Here is a 21114-nt window from a genome sequence, read left to right as displayed (position 1 = left end):
CATATCCTCCTTATGTAGTCTCTTTAATTCCCTATATCTATACCCTTTCACATTTCTAACTCAGATGTTGAACGCACACCGCCAAACTCCACTTCCCACCCTTCCAATTTTCAGTTCCCCCGCCCGCCCCTACGTTTAACACACACCTCTAACTTTCAACACACCTTCATCTCATGTTAAACTTTACAAAATTATATTTTTATCTCTTATTTTATTTTATTTTTATTTTTACATTTATTTTTACTTTTATCCTACTTCCATTTATTTTTATTTTTATTTTTAATTTTATTTTTACTTTTATTCTACTTCCATTTATTCTCATTTTCATTTTCATCCCTTACCTTAACTCTTATAATTTTTATAATTCTTATACTTCATTTCTAACTATTACATTGTATTTCTTAATTTATACTGTATTTTTTATTTCTAATCTTTACCCTTACCCTCATTCTTACCCCTAACTTATCGCTTTACACCTCTATATATGTTTATTTACTTACCTATGGATCCACCTTTGAATATACGAGCGTCCGCGTACGTGTGTATACGCATACATACATATGCACGCGCATATATGTACATGCATACTTCGATATCTTATAGCTATACCCATGTGCGCGTGTGTCTCTGTGTGTATATGAGTGTATATGTGCACGCACATACGGACACACAGCCGTGGTGCGTGCGCGTATTGACATGAGTACGGGATTCTTTACATACGTTCTTATACACATCCTTAATATCTTATACCTGGACCTAGAGGCGTGGGCATATACTGTGTGTATGGAGTGATGGGCGCGCGTATATACATGTGAGCGTGTACGCGCGTAATGTCCGTGTATATATGCGGATATTCTGTTGTATGTATGTGTGTGTACGCGCGTGCGTGTGGGTGCGTGTGTGTTTATGTACGTGTTTACACGCGAGTGCGTGTGTATGCTTATAGGCTTGGAGGCGTATATGTACGCGTGTATGTGGGTGTATATATCCATGATGATATGTATGTACTAGAAGTCCATTTATTCAAGGAACCAGATTAAATGCTCATCAGCTCTGATTTACAACGCATTAAGTCCCCAGACGAAACTGTTGATGTACTGACAATTCTACAACTAAATTTTATCAATCACCTGACCACCATGCTTGGTCCATAACCTCTATACATCCCTTATCTTTACATTCTTTTACACTTTTATCATGTTTTTATCAGTTTTTTTACTTTTATTTCTATTTCTATTTTTACTTTATATTTCTTTATACCCCTTTTACATCTACTTACAACCCTTTATCCTCTACTTTTTATATTATTCTATACTTACACTTTTTATACATTTTTTATCCCTCGTCCCGAACTCTCGCCCCTCCATCTTCACCTCTATATGTATTTATTTATTTACATTACCTCAACATCCAATTTTCCTCATTCTACATTGAGAGAAGAAAGAGATGGACGCTTCAACTCTATGCTGCTGCCGCATTATGTCGTACGTGAATGAGAGGATTTGCATCCCCAACCAAGAATTTTTGATGTAACACATGTCCTTGTGGAAGCTGTGGTGCGCGGCTGAAGAAGGCCACAGACATACATTATGCATTGTTATAAATCTGTCTAATAAAGGCCCGAAAATATGTACCGCTGAATCCTTCGCATCATGTTTTTTTTTATTTTGATCTATATGTATATATATATATATATGTATATATATATATGTATATATATATATATATATAATATATGTATATATATATATATCTATATATATATATATATATATATATACGTATATATATATATATAATATATAATATATATATATAATATATATATATATATATATATATATACGTATATATATGTTCTATATATATATATATATATATATATCTATATATATATATACGTATATATATATGTATGTATATATATATATATATGTATGTAATATATATATATGTATGTATATATATATATATGTATGTATATATATATGTATGTATATATATATATGTATGTATATATATATGTATGTATATATATATATGTATATATATATATGTATGTATATATATGTATGTATATATATACTTTGATAGGTTTCGGCCATTATTGGCCCAGGCCATGTCTAACTTAATAGCACCACCTGGTGAAGTCTTTCAAGTCAGAATTTGGGCACTATGGCCCACTCAAGTAGAGAGTTATTGTTTACAGAGACATATCCGGGTGTAGGGGGTTTATCCGGGATTTCTTGAAGGAATCTGTCCAAAGACTTCTTGAACCCTATAGGGTCAGTTTCTGTTTTAATGTGTTTTGGTGTAATGTTAAAGAGAGCGGGGGCCAATTGAGGTGAAATAATTGTGCCGTATTGTTGTTATGAGATGAGAGTGCGATTTTTGTTTTGGGCGGATGGCACGGGGCCCAAGCCTTGGATGTACCTTAAAGGTGATGCCAACATCATTTGGGCAATGCTGATGGAATATTTTCCACATCATGCAGATGATGTAGCGCTCACGACGACGTTGGAGAGAATAGAGTTTTAGCTTTTCTAGTCGACCCCAATAGTCGAGGCCTGTCATGCCATCTATCTTTTTTGTGATTGCCCTTTGAGGTGCTTCAACTTTTATGATACCTTGTATTGTGTGGGGAGACCACAGTGGACAACAGTATTCAAGGTGGGGGGTCGGGCAAAAGTGGAGAAGAGAAGGATAATGGTGTGGATATCTCTCGACTGGAAAGTTCTGAGAATCCAGGAACACATTCTGCGGGCCATGTCAACTTTGGTGTTTATATGAGTGGCCCAGCTTACGTTGTTGTCCACATTACTCTCCCACCTGACTCTGATGTGTTGGACGCCGCGAGAGTTTCACCTGAAGGAGGGAGTATGGGAGTTTCAGGGCATCCTCTTTTCCAAAGTGGATTAGCTCAAATTTATCCTCGTTCAGCAGCATATTGTTTTTTTCTGCCCATTGGATAACAGCCAGTAGATCTGACTGAAGGCATGTCCGGTCACTCGCCTCATTTATGACCTTCTGTAGCTTGGAGTCATCTGCAAAGATTTTTATGTTGCTGTGCTTGATGATGTCATTAATGTCATTAATGTAAATGATGAAAAGAAGTGGGCCCAGCACAGTGCCTTGCGGAACGCCACTACTGACTTTGGCTGGCTTGATTTTACCCCTTCAACTACAACATGTTGAGATCTGTCTGTCAGGAAACACTTAATCCATTTCAGTAACTTTCCAGAGACACAATGTTGGATAGTTTTTTCAATAGGATCTTGTGATCGACCCTGTCGAAGACCTTACTGAAATCAAGGTAGATGACATCGGTGTTGGAGCCCTCTCCCAAAGCTCTCAAATGTCCTCAAAGTGATGCAGGAGCTGCGTTAGGCAGTCCCTTCCATTACGGAACCCATGTTGGTTGGAGATCAGCCGTCTGTTGCTTTCCAGAAATTGGTTATTCGAGATCTCACCACCCTCTCAAATACCTTGATGATATGAGAGGTGAGTGAGATCGGACGGTAATTCACTGCAAGGGACTGTTTCCCTTTTTGAAAACTGGGACAACAGACTGGGACAGAAGGTTTTTTTGGAATATAGCCAGCATCCAGTGAGTTTCTCCACAGTTAGCAAGGGGAGATGCAGTTGGTGTCGACACACCTTCAGGACACAAGCAGGGAACCTATCGGGCCCTACTGCTGAATTGTGTTTTATTTCGTTTATCGCCGCTAAGACATCAGGGGCACTAAACGTTATGTCCGATATAGTGTGTTGGGGGTTGACATCACTGATACAGCCCAGATCGGCCATATCAGGATTGCTGAAAACAGAGCAGTATTGTTTCTGCAGTATCTCGGCCATGGATTTGGCATTATCTTGGAGAGTGCCAGTTTCGTCAATAGAGGGCCTACAGTGGAGACAGTGACCCTGCGTTTCCTCGCAAATGAAAAGAACACTTTGGGGTTGAGTTTGATTTTTTCAATGGCCCACTTCTCCTCAGCTGATCTTGGTTATTGATGAGGGTCTTCATGCATTGTTGGAGGTTATATTTTTGGATTCAAGCAGTGCGATAGCCGTCGAATGTGTGTGTTGCTGTTGGCAGTACTTTAGTTTGTTAATTTTTTTGTTTGTTCTTTTTATTTTTCTGATAATGGTTTTTCTGTTTTGGGGGATTCTGCACTTTTTGTTCACAGGTCTTGGTGGGGAGTGTTTTGCACATATGTCTGTGACGGTGTCTACAAAGATCTGCCAAGATGTTTTATGGTTGGTGGAGATGTGTGTATGTGTAAAGGACCAGTCAACATTTGATAGCTCGTTCCTGATTGCATCCCAGTTGGCTTTATGGAGATCCATGTTGTCAAATGGGTGGGCTGGAGGAAGGTCACTAGGATAGCTTTCGGCTGGTGGAATTTCATGTTACAGAGAACCATGTCATGGTCTGAAAGAAGGGTTTTTTCCACTGTAACGTTATGTATAGTGTTAGTGTGGTTACTAAACACTAGGTCCAAAATGTTCTGATGTCTTGTTGGTGCAAGGACAAGTTGGGACAAGAAAAACTCATTCGTAAAGTCGAAAAGTGACTCTGCTGCTTCTTTGTCAGCGGTTGAGGCGGAGTGCTTGGTTTCAAACAGTTTGTAGTCCAGTCAAACAGGGTAGATTGAAGTCTTCTATCATGAGTATGTTGCTATAATGGCACTGTTGAATAAAGCACTTAATGCTGTTGAGGCATTCTTTAAAGCACAGTATGGGTGTTTGGGGCGGCCTATAGAGCCCAATTACTGTCAGGTCATTGGCTTTGTTGTGCACGGTGACTGATTCACAGTAGCCGTTGGAGAATATACTATTTCCATCTGCCGTAAATGATCATGCAGGAAAATGGCAGTTCCACCCTTCCTCCTGCCGATACGATCCGCGCGGATGGTTGTGAAATTCTTCACTCTCACTTCGGCTTCCAAGTGGAGTTGTCAAGGTGGGTCTCAGTGAGAATGAAGAAAGGGATGTGGTGTGAATGGTTACCAACCCAGTCTTCAATGAATTGGACCTTCCATTTTTGTGCATTGATGGAAGGGCTGACACCTTGTGCATTGAGTAGGATGTGGAGGTTAGTGTAGTGGCTGGTTTTGACTGTTGCAGGGGGCTTGGATTTTTTGTGTGTGTTAGTGGCAGCAATGTGGGGAATTGGTGCCACTGGGGGGTAATAGCATAGGATGGTGTTGAGTGATGGCTAGAATGTTTTTGTGTATCTCTTTTGCCATGTTCAACATGGCTAAAAAAGAATTTTCCTGCTTGGGAGCAGTTTTTGGCTGGAGTTGTGGTTGCACGTTGGATAGGGTTGTAGTTTCCACTTTTTGTTGTTGTGTTTTTGTGTCTTCCTGAAAAGACTGGACCAGCATTACTGCAGCATGGTGTGTTTCTATTTTTATTGTTATTCAGGTTGTGTGTTGGCTTGAGGCCCCGTTTCTGTTTGTGCGTCGGGTCCCTGGAAGATGAGTGAAGGGACAGTCGCTCAGTAGACATGTCTCTCACGTTGGGAATACCGGCAGATTTTGGGACTCCGAGTTGTGTGTGTTTTGAATTTCGATTTACTATTTGGTGGTGTTGATGTTATTGTGGGATGCGTGCTTTGGCCTTGGCCGGTATAGTGCGTCTAGTGCCGGGTAGATGCGTGAAGATGCAGTCACTATTTGTGCAGAGTCTCTGGCGCAGTGAATAGCGGCATATTTGGGGATTTCTTGTTTGAGCCGTGGGGGGCGCATTCTGCTTCCTATGTTTCTTTAAGTTTTTGTTACTGCAGTAGTATTGAGGTGGTGTGATGTGGGGGAAGAGGGCAGTGGTTTCTTATTTGGTTTTTGTTGGTATTTTTGGTGATAGAAGACGATGGTGGCAGCGGTGGTGATGATGATGATGATAATTGTGGTGGTTGCTGTGAGAGCGGTGAAAAGATACTGGTATTTAGTGAATCGTCTAGTAAGCTAGAGTTGAGGAGTGGCTGTTGTTGTTCTTGTTGCTGTGGCTGTTGTTGTTGTTGTTGTGCCTGACCGATGTCAGGGTCAGCCATTGTGCTGGGAACCAGGAGTGGCTCATTCTGTTGTTGTTGTTGTTGTGGCTGCTGATTTTCTAGCTGTTGTTGTTCTTGAACTGTGAAAATATGTAGAAGCTTTGCATAATGGCCTCTTATCAGTTTGAAAGATACTTCGATATGTTTCAACTTGCTACGAATCTGTTTGACGGATCGTGTGTTGACCACTTGTGATGTTTTTTCGGCAATCTCATTCAAACACAAGACATTTAGATTTTCTGTTTGGGAAAGAGAGAGCCATGTGTTTATTAAAACATCAATTTCGTTATCAGACCAATTTCGTCTGTTGCAGGCCTGCAAGTTAGTCATGTTTGTTTTCCTTTTGATTTTTGAAAATATATATATTCTTTCTTGGGAGTTAAAGAAGTGTATATATATATAAAAATGTTCTCTCTTAAGGGTGTGAGTTTTTGATTATTTGGTTGTTTGAGGATATTAAAAGAAAAACAGGTGTATATAACAATTTGTAGTTAAATGAAAACGTACTTACGGGTTTGTAGGCAAAAACGTGGTTACAAATATATATATATTTAAGGTCAGTTAGTTTTGAAGCTGTGTAGCTTGCTACTGACTTGGGAGAGAAACAAATAGACGTCCGTCCACTCCAACAGTTAATCCATATATATATATATATTATATAAATATATGTATATATATATATATATATATACATATATATATATATGTATATATATATATGTATATATATATATATATTATATATTATATATATATTATATATATATATATATGTATATATATATATATATATATATATATATATATATATATATATATACGTATATCTATCTATATATATCTCTCACATGCAAACACACAAAAAATATATACATATACATGATAGGCACGTGCTCAGAAAGCGTAAAACTATCAAGAGTAGAAATATCATCAATGATAAGTATATAAACACAAATCAAAAAAATCAATTCTTGGTAACGTATTGTATCTATAACAGAAAGTTAGCTAGTTGAAGAAAAATATAAAAGAAAGATTTATCTTGTTACTTTTATCGAAGATAATATAATACGTCTCGATGTTAATAGTTCTACTACGGAATGGCGTGTGTATATGAAGCTTTGTTTCTAAGGCAAAGTTGTCACGATGCATATTCAAGTAAAGAATAGGTTTCATCATTTATATTTTATTTTTAAAACTATCTCCTAAAGCCTTAGGAAGTGAAATCGAAAAAGGTTGTTTGACTAGCACAAGTATAAGAAGGGAAAAGTTAAAACAAGGCAGCAAAAAAAAAGTGGGGTTAACTGGAAATACGTGAAGAGAAAGGGCTTGTTGTGATTAAAAGGTGTATAGTGCATACACACGCAGATAAACTCTTACTCACACAATCACACACATAACCAGATAGAGAATTTGATATATAAACTTCAAAGAACAAATGTACGGAAATCAAAAGCTCAAGCAATAACACATTCGTTAAATGCTTACACGTTAATATATTTGCAGTAAATCTAAGGGGAACCGACTCGCACGTACGTGCATAAATGGAATTTAAGAGTAACATATTTAATAGCAGAGCATAATTTTAGGTGTTGCTCATACTTTAATCGCGCTCAACAGATGTTTCATTAAGATAAACGCCACGAAATGTATAATTGGTTTAAATTAATTAAATTAGAATTAAATTAGATTAAAAAATGTTTCATCGAAATCACCAAGAATGTTATATCAATCAGGATAGTCATTGATTTAAATAAAACCTTATATATAACTTATGTAACTTGAAACAAGACTCAGATAATGAATTTGTTTATAAGCATAAACGTGTGTGTGTGTGTGTGTGCATATATACATATACATACAAACATACACACATACATACATACATACATACATACATACATACATACATACATACATACATATATATATGCATGTATGTATATTATATATGTATATTATATATGTATATATACTATATATATATGTATATATATATATATAGATATATAAATATATTTCTCCCTAATATACATATATGTGTGTGTGAACATGTGTGTGTGTGTAGATATATCTTTGTATGTATTGCGTATACATAAATTTATAACGTTAAATACATCAAACAGAGAAACGATATAAGCATATATCTTTGTATGTTTATATGGATGTTTGTACTTATGTATGTGCCATATACATATGCATGTATGTATATTCTTGTTTTTCTCAGTCTTTGTGTTGTTTTTTTTTTGCCCGTCAAAGTGAAAATTTATTTTTCCTATTGTTTTCTACCAGAATACAGAGAATGGCTTAAGACAAAATTCTTATTTCAAAGTACCAACTTTCAAGATAAAAAGAAAAAGAAAATACACCAACCTACAAACAGAAGTATAAGAAAGTATCTTATGGAAACAGTCTTAATGGAAAGTTACTGAATTTTACAACATATTGGTAAATATTTGAGGACATTTTGAAATTCTTGTGTTATAGTATTATTTTTAAATCGGATTTTCTCCGCCAGTTGTCGATGTTATATAAACATAATGCACCATAAGTTTTACAGAAACGCTTTCTGAACTTTTTAAATTCAGAAAATGAATGATTGTGTGACTTTCATACCCTTTCGAAAGTGTTTGGTGAGACGAATGAAGTGAACAGGCTTAAAATCTCTATTGAATCACTCACCCCAAATAATTGATGTTCATGGTTTAGACAACGAGTTCAAATGATATAAGACATGTATTGATTAGCGGCGTATTTTATGTAGAAATCTCATAGACCTCTGACTAATGGTACGTAGAGGAGCCATGATTGTCTCTTATTATAATGGAGTTGTAAAAAAATCCGCATACTTTGGTAGAGAAGCTAGTGAGAAATATGTAAACCTGACAAAAATCAATGATAGGTAAAGGAAATATTGAAGATAGCGACGAGAATAGTGATAATAATAATGAGTGTTTCTAATATAGGTAAAAGGCCTCCAGTTTGGATGGAAGGGGTTTTTCAGTTCAATCGACTTCAATGGTACATTATGTATCCCGAAAAGCAAAGTTGATGTAGGTGGAATTCGAACTCAGAATGTGAAACCGGAAGAATTATTGCAAGGCGTTTTATTCGACGCTCTAATGATTCTGTCAGCCCAACACCCTAACTAGAAGTAGTAGTAGTAGTAGTAGTAGTAGTAGTAGTAGTAGTGGTAGTAGTAGTGTGATCTGACGCTCCTGAAGTTTGGAATTTTGTCGACAGCAACTATACAGAACTGTTTTTCGAGCTGTTGCTGCCAAAACCTCTGCTGGAATTGCAATTTAGGCTCTTCCCCATTCACGTTCTTCCTTGTTGTTTAGGGATGTCAGCAAAAAGATCTGTCCAGTGTAGTCTCTCCAACTATTTACTTGTCATCCTCATTGTCGTTGTTGCTGCCACAGCTGCCTACAACTGTTGCTGTTGTGGTTGTTTCTGTTCTTGTTTTTTTTATGATACATGTTGTTAATGGTAATGTCGTTGTCGCAGTGGTAGTTGTTTCTGTTATAATCCTCTGCTTTTCCTTCCCTGGTACTGATGGAGGTCAAACTGGTTATATTTCAGTTGAGGTAAGAAGAACCACCACTATTCAGTTTCGTAGTCAGACGAATCATTCCCCTTCCCACCATTCCAAATAGCTTAGGTTTTGGTGTCACCTTGCATTTTCAACATCAAAATTTAAGATATGGCAATATAATTTTCGTTGTAAGCAAGTTGCTCTTTGTGGACCGTTACTTTGTCCCCGTTTTTCACGAGGTCCTTATTGAACGAAAGGTAAAAACAAAGCAAAACAAAGTATTTACAACGAAAACAACTAAACTTTTAGTAGCCCTAGCAGATAATAATAATAATAATAATAAATAGTGAATGCCCTGATGCAGTACTAGGCAGTGGCTATTCCCTGACGCAGTACTAAGCAGTGGCTTTCATGGCTTTTCCTCTTAACTGATTGAAAGTGTTATCATGTACATTGTTTTGTCTTGGAATAAAAGATGGGCTACAGCAAATATTCTGCTCAATACCACAGATTTGCTTGTCAGGTGTTTGACCTTAACCAGTTGACCATGTCCCTTAGTGGCTGGCGATATGTGCATCTCTGATCACGAGAAGAAGTGGGGGGAGCATCATAGCCATGTGTTGAGAGGAATTATTTATGATTTAGAAAATTCGCCTTCGGAAACATGGGTGTTTCATTCAACATCCTTAAATAACCCTTATTCAGGGACCCTTTGAGCAGGATGAGCTACTTACCTGAAGTAAATTCTAACTGGGCCCCAGCTGCAAGGTCATGTGCTGTTAATCTTGATATGAGATCACCATGTGGCTCACATATGTACCCTGATCAGACGGGTAGTAATGATGGGTATACTGGGCTTCGTATATTTTACCCCAGTGTCACTTTGATGGCATGCACCGCTCTCTGACTCACTACTACTACTACTACTACTACTACTACTACTACTACTACTACTACTACTACTAATAATAATAATAATGATAATTTAAGGAGCAATACTTGCGCAAACTGAGAGTGATCCTTAAATCGAAATTAAACGGGCAGAATAAGACTGAAGCTATCAACACCTGGGCGGTTTCACACCTTAGATATGGAGCAGGGGCAATTACAAGGACAGCAGATGAACGAAACAGCTTAGACAGAAATACAAGAAAGTTACTCACTAGATATAGGCATATGGCGTAGTGGTTAAGAGCGCGGTATACTAACTCCAAGATTCCGAGTTCGATTCCAAACAGTGACCTGAACAACAACAATAATTATAACTTCGAAACATACCTTAGGAATGAGAAACCAGGTTCGAAATTTCCCCAGGACACCTGCAGAGGGCTGGAGGGTATATCAGCCGAAACGTTGTGTTAACAAGATGAAGACAAATATCCGTCGAATGTAAATAATGTACACTTACGTAATGTTTAACCAAATATAAACATATGCCAAAGAATTAATGAACTATTCTGTGTAAAACACACACACACACACACACAATTGAAAGTGATTGTAAGGAAGTAAAATGATAGACACATTTACTTTAAACTTAGAAAATAGACCTAAATTACCAATAATAGACGACAATACTTTCGCTGTCCGAGTATTATAAATCATATTTATAAGTGAATTAGACTTATTTTGTATTCAAATGCATATTTTTTTTAATAACCGTATCAATAACTATATTAAAAAAGATCGCCGAAAATTCGACACGAAAAGATTATATTTATCACAGGCTTAAGGAGATGGAGGTTTTTTGTAAGTAGAATTTTATTAAATATTTTGTAGGATTGCAAAAATATCCAGTAAAGAATTAAGGGAAATGAATAAAAATAACTACAATTTGAATAAATATAGCAACTGCTTTCTGTTTCCAGAAAAGCCAGCAAATATATGGCAGAGGCTGAGAAAGCAGAAAGATAATAGGAGATTGGGGAAAGAACAAGAGAAATCGCTAATAAAATTAAAACAAAATAACTCAGCAATTAATTGATCTAACACATTGCTAAAACGATGGTAAACATGTGTTCGAAAACAGAAAATTGTAGACAGAATGAGTAAAGAAAAGAAAGAATTCTGACCGAGGAACGATAACAAAATCTTACCAAGTCAGCAGTTTTGAAGGGAGGGAGTTAGTCCATGATATCGAACCCAGTACTTGCCGTATACTTTAGCTTATAGAACCAGAGAAGATGAAAAATAAAGTTGATTTTAGCTGGATTTGAACTTACACTTTTCAGATTCATAAGTAATGAAAGTTAGTCTGACGTTATAACAATTTTACCAATCAGTGCCAATAGCAATAACAAGCGGGATAATTACTATAAGTGGTTGAAGGCAATTATCATCAAGGTATATGCAGAAAAAGATTAGAGGAAAAACAAAAATATAAATGAGGTTATAATGAATTACTGAAGTACAAGGAATGCTTCAAATTTTATCTACTCGACCTAGAAACGTTGAATAAATATAATAATACTTGTGACGTTATCATCATAAAACTTAACTGTTGATTACGAAGCCCTTAAAGGTTTCAGATTTTAATTAATATATGGATTATTAATTTAGACTTTTAAAATTTCTCTTTAAATATGAATCCATTTTTACCATCTGCTAAATATCGAACAATATTTTTCCAGTGATGTTTATTGTTTAATTATTATCTGAAAATATCTTAATTACATTGTCTTATCTCATCCAATTAATATCATTTTCTAAAATGAGAAAAATCTTTCTGACACTAAAACATACATGAATATCTCACTCTCTCTCTCTCTGTCTCATATATATATATATATATGTATGTATACATACACACACGTATATATATATATATATAATATATATATATATATATATATATACACACGTGTGTATGTGTGAGTACTTTTGTGCGCGCGCGTGTGTGTGTGTGTGTGTGCGCAATGAGTTGCCACGTCAGAGCATTTTAACAGAAAATTACTTAAGCATATTTCAATACAATTTCTATCTTTGAAGAATTAAATTCACAAGAAAGTTTCGTTCATTTCTATTCGAATAACGAAAGCTACGAAGCTACATGAGTGACATATATTAAAAGTTAATCGAATTGTAAATAGTTGGAGAGAATGTAATTGCGAAGAAATAACTATCAAGGAAGATCTCCAGTGATGCCTCGGGGCCTGCAGATCAAAAGGTAAGTGGAATTGACAGTTATAATAAGATCATAGACACAGCAAGTGCATTTCTGAGAAAGTCACGCTTGAACTTACGCCAACATAAGCAATTTGAAACTTTTCAATGCCAACAAAGTAGACAATCTTTCGAAGCTCATGGAATTTGGAGGGTGAAGCTTTGTGAAATATGACATGTACAATTTGAAATACATATAGGTTTGATAATAGAATATTCTGTTAATAAAGCAAAACAGGTAGAGGTCTTCGCTAGGTTAAGTAATTTTACTCTGCTGTAGGAGTTCACAAGCTATGGCATACACACACACACACACACACACATATATATATATATATATGGCATACACGTACACACAAATACTGTATGTATAATCATATATGCGTTTATATGTTTATCAATGTGTACAAATAATTCCTGCTACTTGTTTAGGGGAACATGATATAACCTCCTTAAAATAAAGCACTCAAAATGTCTATAGTGGTTATATATATATATTAGGAAGTCACAATTTACGTCTGTCATAGAGTGCTCTTTGGTATCGAACCTTTATAGCGCTTAGCAGAACAGATGACTTGTCAGACACAAGTGGCTGAAAGCGCATCCAATGGTTACAATATGACTTTTAACTTGCTAAATCCACATTTACTGCTCTAATGCTTAAAAAATATTTTCGGATATGTGAACTACTGACAATTTATTTACCGATAGAATAAGTACTAGGCTTACAAAGAATAAGTCCTGGGGTCGATTTGCTCGACTAAAGGCGGTGCTCCAGCATGGCCACAGTCAAATGACTGAAACAAGTAAGAGAATAAAAGAGATATGATGTTTTATTAAAACAGTTCTTAATACAAAATCGCTTTTTGTTTTTGTTGGGTTCACTCTCTTAAGGTTTGAATCTAATAAGATCTGAACAGTCATTGGTCTTATATAGAGAACAATTGCACCATATATTTATTCCTTCATTGCCCACACGGGGATAAACATAGAGGGGACAAACAAGGCCAGATAAAGGGATTAAGTGGATTACATTGACCGCAATGCGTAACTGGTACTTAGTTAATCGAGCCAAAAGGAGGAAAGGCAAAGTCGACCTCGGCGGAATTTGAACCCAGAACGTAGCGGCAGACGAAATACCTATTTCTTTACTACCTACAAGGGGCTAAACACAAAGAGGACAAACAAGGACAGACAAACGGATTAAGCCGATTACATCGACCCCAGTGCGTAACTGGTACCTAATTTTATCGACCCCGAAAGGATGAAAGCAAAGTCGACCTAGGCGGAATTTGAACTCAGAACGTAGCGGCAGACGAAATACCTATTTCTTTACTACCCACAAGGGGCTAAACACAAAGAGTACAAACAAGGACAGACAGATTACAACGACCCCAGTGCGTAACTGGTACTTAATTTATCGACCCCGAAAGGATGAAAGGCAAAGTGGACGTCGGCGGAATTTGAACTCAGAACGTAGCTGCTGACGAAATACTGCTAAGCACTTCGCCCGGCGTGCTAACGATTCTGCCAGTTTGCCGCCCTCAATTGCATCATGTATTAGTGATGCTTCACACTTGGTCCCATTTCGAGTTTCTTTAGATATCATAATAATGTTCCTGTTCTTCTAATAATTAAACTATGTACCACTCTTAATGTGTTTGTCTCTTCTTTCGTCATTCATTCCTTGTAAACCCACAGACATGACATTAAATGATACATAAATTTCCTCTTCTTCATTAATCCAACGAATTAGAATTCTCTCTCTTCTCACATTTCCATTACAGAATCATAGAAGTTCATGTTTGACAGCAATTGCTTCCAGTACACTAGTGAATAAGGTTTTGTAAACTATGGTACCTGGCCCTCCTCTTCGGTTTCAAACATATAAGAAATTTGAGATTTTCCCTATGTTTCCATAAACGACAAATAAAAGCACAACACAAATACAAATTTTCCGCATTTAACACGAATTTCGTGTGTAACTGAATCAGACGCTGTCGACTTTTACTGTTTTTTTTTTCACTAAACCATTCTGGAATTTCACGTTTGTTTTCTAGCATTTGTTAACAAAAATGCAATGAATCTCATTGATGGAAATTTTAATGTATTATTTGTACAAGCTTCCGAAGATCTATGTCTATAAAAGAAAACACCTAATCAATAATCTGCAAGTCTTCATTATTTTTCTAATCAATAATCCATGATTCTCCATTTATTATTGGCTACAGATAGGTCTGTTACAATCACATCCTGTTAGAATCACGCGTTTTCGAGTCAGCAGATACACTGATTTAAAAGTCAGACTTTAGTCTCTGATGAGGTCAGTTTTTGAACTTAGCATAAGAAATGTGATAAACAGTTTTATAAAACATATGAAATATGTCCAAGTTTATCATAAAACGATAGATATATGGGATCATACATTTTTGATATTTATAGATATGTGTGAGTTGAAGAATCAAAATTTGAATCCAAAATGTTATAGTGTTATCCTGAATCTAACAAATGATTCCGATTCAATGTCAATATCCATCAACACCATATTATAATGCGGGAATGAAGAAATATATAGTTAAGCACCAATATTTACAAAATCGGCAAAAAAAAATTGTTTAAGTTTATAAAACATTTATTCGTGCAGTGAGCAGATGTGTAATTTATTATTTGAGACCTGTATTTAAGTTGAGCCAACAATATTTTAGAGGCGGCGAGCTGGTAGAGTCGTTAGCACGCCGGGCGAAATGCTTAGCGGTATTTCGTCTGCGTTTCGTTCTGTGTTCAAATTCCGCCGATGTCGACTTTGCCTTTCATCCTTTCGGGGTCGATAAATAAGTACCAGTTACGCACTGGGATCGATGTAATCGACTTAATTATTTTGCCTGTTCTTGTTTGTCCCCTCTATGTTTATCCCCCTCTGGGCAATAAAAAGTAAATATTTTCAGAGGCAGTGGAGTAGGAGGAAGCAATGTAGTGAGCAAATAACCTGGAAACGAGATGAATACGAGTGAATAGAGAGAAAAATAAATCAAGTGAGTGTTAAAAGTAGAAAAATGGCTCATGTGCTATATACAGAGTAAAAGAAAACCAATGAGTGAAGAATTGAAAGTGGAAGATAGGGATTGAAGATGGCAGCAGGAGCATTAGATAAATGCCATAAGCGTATAAGAAGTGAATAAAGAACAAGAAGAGGGAAAGGAAAGAAGTAAAACTCAAGTAACACAGTTCAGAAAAAATAAGTCGTGCTTGACGAGGAAGTCTATAACTGAAAATAAATAAATTCTCTTTGGTTCTACGAAAACAGTAACACTCATGGTGCACGGTGACCACACACGACAAAATATGGTCTGCAGAAAAGCTTGACAAACTGAAGTGTCACCTGTGTTTGAAATGTTCAATTTCTCTTCTCAGTTCACGCGACAATACCCACTTATTTGACTATACTAACTTCTCTATTCTGATGAAAAATCATCTTTTCTTTCAGTTGTCTTAATGGCTTCACCACTGACTGTTATTCTTTAGCCTTGACATATTTAATTGCTATTATCTTTCGGGCTTCAATCGAATTTTTCTGCTTATATTAATGTAACAGGTAACTGCTTAATTATTTCAGTAGCTGGATTAATTTTTATTCATGTAGAACATAGAATTTAGAACATATTACTTTTAATAATTTGGTTGTTTCTTTGTTTAATTTTTAGTTTTCTTACTTTTATCTATCATAAAGAACCACCGATTTATGTGTTAGACAAAATGCTTTACAGTATCCGTTGCAGTTCTTTACGTTCTGATCTCAAATCTAACCGGGGTCAACTTTCGCTTCCTCCTTCCGGTGTCAATAAAATAAAGTACCAACCAACCAACCAACCACGGGGGTCGATAAAATCAACAACATCCCAATTTTAGTTCTTGTGCTCATATTAGAAATAAGTAATCTTATTGTTTGCACCTCCTACTTTTTTTAAAATCAAATTTAACCAACCAAGACTACACGCTAAAGTTGTTGTGTGTCAAACAGGAAAAATGAGATACCTTATTCAAACCGAATTAAATTGATCTTCAACATAGTTACATATTATAGACATGGATAAAACAATATATAATCTATCATAAAGTAAACTTTGAAATTATTTTCTATATATGAGTTAAGTTGATATATTAGGAAAACGTGTGATTTCATTCCGTATGGACTAAAATGAATTCTTTCCCTTCAGTGAAATATGTTTGTGCATCATTTCATTATAGATGTTACGAACTATTTTTATAGCAAACGTTGCACTAATACACCTGATTTTAATTGAATTCACCACAAAATTACCGTAAGTTGTGCTTTTTCTCCGAAAATTTAAAAGCTAATTCTCTGGAGAAAACAACATGCGGTTTAGAACATCTTACTGTTGGCGACTTATGAGTGTGTACTGTAATGCAAATCATTAATTACCATCTGTTCAACTATTCGCATATTAACGCCCGAAGGCCTTGTTAAGTTGTGGATTTTTAGTTTCATACCATCTTCGACAAGAGCAAAAAGTTCAATGAATTAAATCTTGTTGATGACACATAGTTTATTTATTATGCATTAATTATCTGTGAAATATCTTAAACATGAAAATAAACCACGTTTTTGTTTAATATTGATGTCTAAGTCGGGCCTTGTGCCTAGAGTAGAAAATAATATTAATGTATAATGTGCTATATTACGTACTTCAAATTAATTCTGAAATAAGAACATTTAATTTAAATAGCATTAAACAACTCACTGTTGTCTGTATTATTAATCAATTCTAAATGAAAATGATACGTACTTTTTCAAACACCAGCGGAGAATTTGAAACGTTCTTTTTTGTATAGTATGAAATCTGGAATCTCAGGAAGAGAGATAACAACCGCATTAACAAAAGAACGCAAGCTAATACATCTGACTAGGTTGTGACACTGCAGTATTAAGCTTTATTCACTGATCACTTTCTGATACGTCATGTGGGCTGCGTCATCTCTACCATAATACAGTAATAAGAGAAGACGGAATGCTAAATTTAAATCGTATCGAAAACTTAGCCAGGATACCAGTAGCTCTTAATTTTGAACCAATTCTGCTTTTTGTTTGTTTCGGATGTAGCCACATAAATCTGAATCTATTGCTATAATATAAACATGTGCTCTGTTAATTTTAGAGGAAGCATCCCTATAGAATTCCAGATCTATGCATGATATAACAGTATAAGTACACTCTAGTTGTTGTCTACCTTCAGGTCAGTCTTCACGAAGCAATCCTATGATATGTAGTCCTACGGTGGAACTAATATGTACGATTTATTGTTGTATTCTTCCATGAATGTGAAGGGGCGTGGCTTAATAGTTAGGACATACGGCTCGCGATCGCAGAGTCGTGAGCTGTGTCCTTGAGCGTTGTGTCCTTAAGCCAGAACATTTATTTCACGTAGCTCCAATCCACTCAGCTGCCAAAAATTAGTAGTACTTGTATATCAAAGGGCCAGCCTTTTTACAATTTGTGTCACGATGGATCTCTCCGAGAACTACGTTAAGGGTTCACATATCTGTGGAGTGCTCAGCTAGTTGCTCGTTAATTTCGCGAGTAGGCTGTTCCGTCGATCGGATCAACTGGAATCCTCGTTGTCGTAACCGACGGAATACCAGTTACTTCCAGGTATACCATCTCTCCGCAAATCTGAGGAACTACGCTCCACAGGCAATTCATTATTCTTACCAGGTGCAGTGCAGAATGTTGCAGAGTCCCCTTTGTCCATTCTGTTTCTGGACATACTGCTGGTTGTCGGGCTACTTCAGAAGTTCGTAGAGTGGAGTGGCCCAGAGTGTGACAATTGTTCTCTCTGCTTTTATCATTGACAACGGTAATCTCTGTATACTGCGTACAGTTACCGAGTATATTGATGAGTTACTATGCTTGCGAGGACTCAATGGAATCAATACAAGTTTTTGTATACATGATATACCTACAAAATTTATCATTTAGAATTCAAACTTAATTACACATACCTATTAGTTTCGTATTACTTCCCAGCAAAGAAAGCGTTAACGTCTGTATAGCTGAAATATCTGATGCTCTAAACAAGAGGGTGATTTACCACTGGAATGTAATTACTATTACTCTCTTTTACTTGTTTCAGTCATTTGACTGTGGTCATGCTGGAGCACCGCCTTTAGTTAAGCAAATAGACCCCAGAGCTTATTCTTTGTAAGCCTAGTACTTATTCTATCGGTCTCTTATGCCGAACCGCTAAGTTACAGGGACGTAAACACACCAGCATCGGTTGTCAAGCGATGTTGGGGGGACAAACACAGACACTCAAACATATACACACACATACATACATATATATATATATATACATTTTAACATACAAAAACTAATTGTTTTAGTCTACCAAATCCACTCACAAGGCTTTCGTCGGCTCGAGGCTTTAGTAGAAGACACTTGCCCAAGGTGCCACGTAGTGGGATTGAACCCGGAACTATGTGGTTCGTAAGCAAGCTACTTACGACACAGCCATTCCCACACCTGTTAACATGAAATTAATTTTAACATACAAAAACTAACAGTTTTAGTATGTTAGAACGAAAGGATATTCCGCTTTGTACGTAATCTAGAATTTCTCTTGGGATAAAAGAATAGTCAGAATACTCTGCTTATGTAAAAGTAATGCCTGAAGCTAAACGATATTAATTTAGTGGTTTGTAAGATATGGTACAGAAAAACAAGTGACGTGTGCGTGAAAATTTAGCAGGATAATTCACCATGTACGGACACTTGTTCACTTTTTCAGTCAATCACATTCAGGCTAGGTAGAGACGCGGGGACCTGCAAAATAAGATTGGATATTTGTTGGGGCTGTTTAACCCCAAACCGACCCTGTTAAGTAGACTTTCGATCAAGCACCTTGCAGCCAACATGACACTCACTTTACGTAGCATCCGTTAGTGCTTTCGTTGCTGGATCTAGATCACTGTTCCCAAGAAATGACTTTGTTCGATGCATGATAAATAAGTTTAAAAAGGTAAATAATTTTAAAGTTATATCATGTAAACGCAAACTTGTATAGATTCAATTATTTTTTATGTAAGGAATATGCACCGAATGACACGTGCAATGTTTGTAAACATACAACAGGTTATATTCTGCATTTATATACACGTTATATATATATATGCTAATCTATAAATATATATATTCATGGATACAACTCTTACACATACACACACAAGCGCGCACACATGCACACACACATACTTGCGCTACAGATGCCAACATATGCATGTACTTAATAAACTGCGTAATACGTCATTAGAAATGACGTAGGTACATTATACCATGATAAATATATTTATATATGTGTGTGTGTGTGTGTGTGTGTGTGTGTTGTTCAAAATTATTTTCATATAATTATATCTACATGTACATACATTTACACAACTGTATATATATAGAAGCATGTATGTACATATGTGTGTATATATATGCTTATATGTCTATACAATTGTATGTGCGTATAAAAATATATGTTTGTGAGTCTATAAATATGTGTGCGTGTATGCACGTAAGTGTGTGTGTTATATCAATTAATTTTTTTTCAGTATGCAAACAACTTCTAAAAGTAAACAACTGAAGTGAATGAACATAAACAGGTGTAATTATATTTATATATTATCTGTCTATCACAGACATTCTGCTTGTAACCCTCCTACTCTCTTTTAACCCGTCTTTCTCCTTCTCTCTCTGTGCCTCTCTACATATTTGTGTGTGTGTGTGCGCGTGTGTGTATGTGTGTGTGTGTGTGCATACATACAAAAGTAAACACAAAATGAGTATAATCGTATATAGAATTAAATATAGAATATAGAGAAATTCCGAATTAATGTCTGATGAAAAAAATGTAATTGCATTCTTTGTCAAAAAAGAAAAAAAGTAACTACCTCTTTGAAGAGGATTTATAGAGATGGGAACGTTCAATAAGTAAATATACTAGTATTGCTTACTGAAACGGATTGTAATTAAATTATATAAATATTACATCGTACTACATAGCTTGGTTTAAGGTGAAGTTGATAAGCCGCCGCACTCCTTGGCATATAATAAAATTCTGTATAATAAAGTAATATGATAAAGTTTTATAATAAAGGTCTTAAATACGAAGAAGTTCGTATGCCGTTGGGAGACGAGAGTTCTAACATTATTAAAATAGTTTTGCCGACGCAGAACATGAATAGTTTCTTTGGATTGTGGTTTTATATGGTTCGCTAGATAGATTGTTATTCTGTCATTGCCAGACGCGGTATATATTGATAAAATATTTAAATCTTGCTGGTTGCAGCCAGAACACAAACC

The sequence above is a fragment of the Octopus sinensis genome, linkage group LG2 (genome assembly GCF_006345805.1).
Source record: "Octopus sinensis linkage group LG2, ASM634580v1, whole genome shotgun sequence".
Taxonomy (NCBI): domain Eukaryota; kingdom Metazoa; phylum Mollusca; class Cephalopoda; order Octopoda; family Octopodidae; genus Octopus; species Octopus sinensis.
This window is presented reverse-complemented; position numbering follows the sequence as displayed.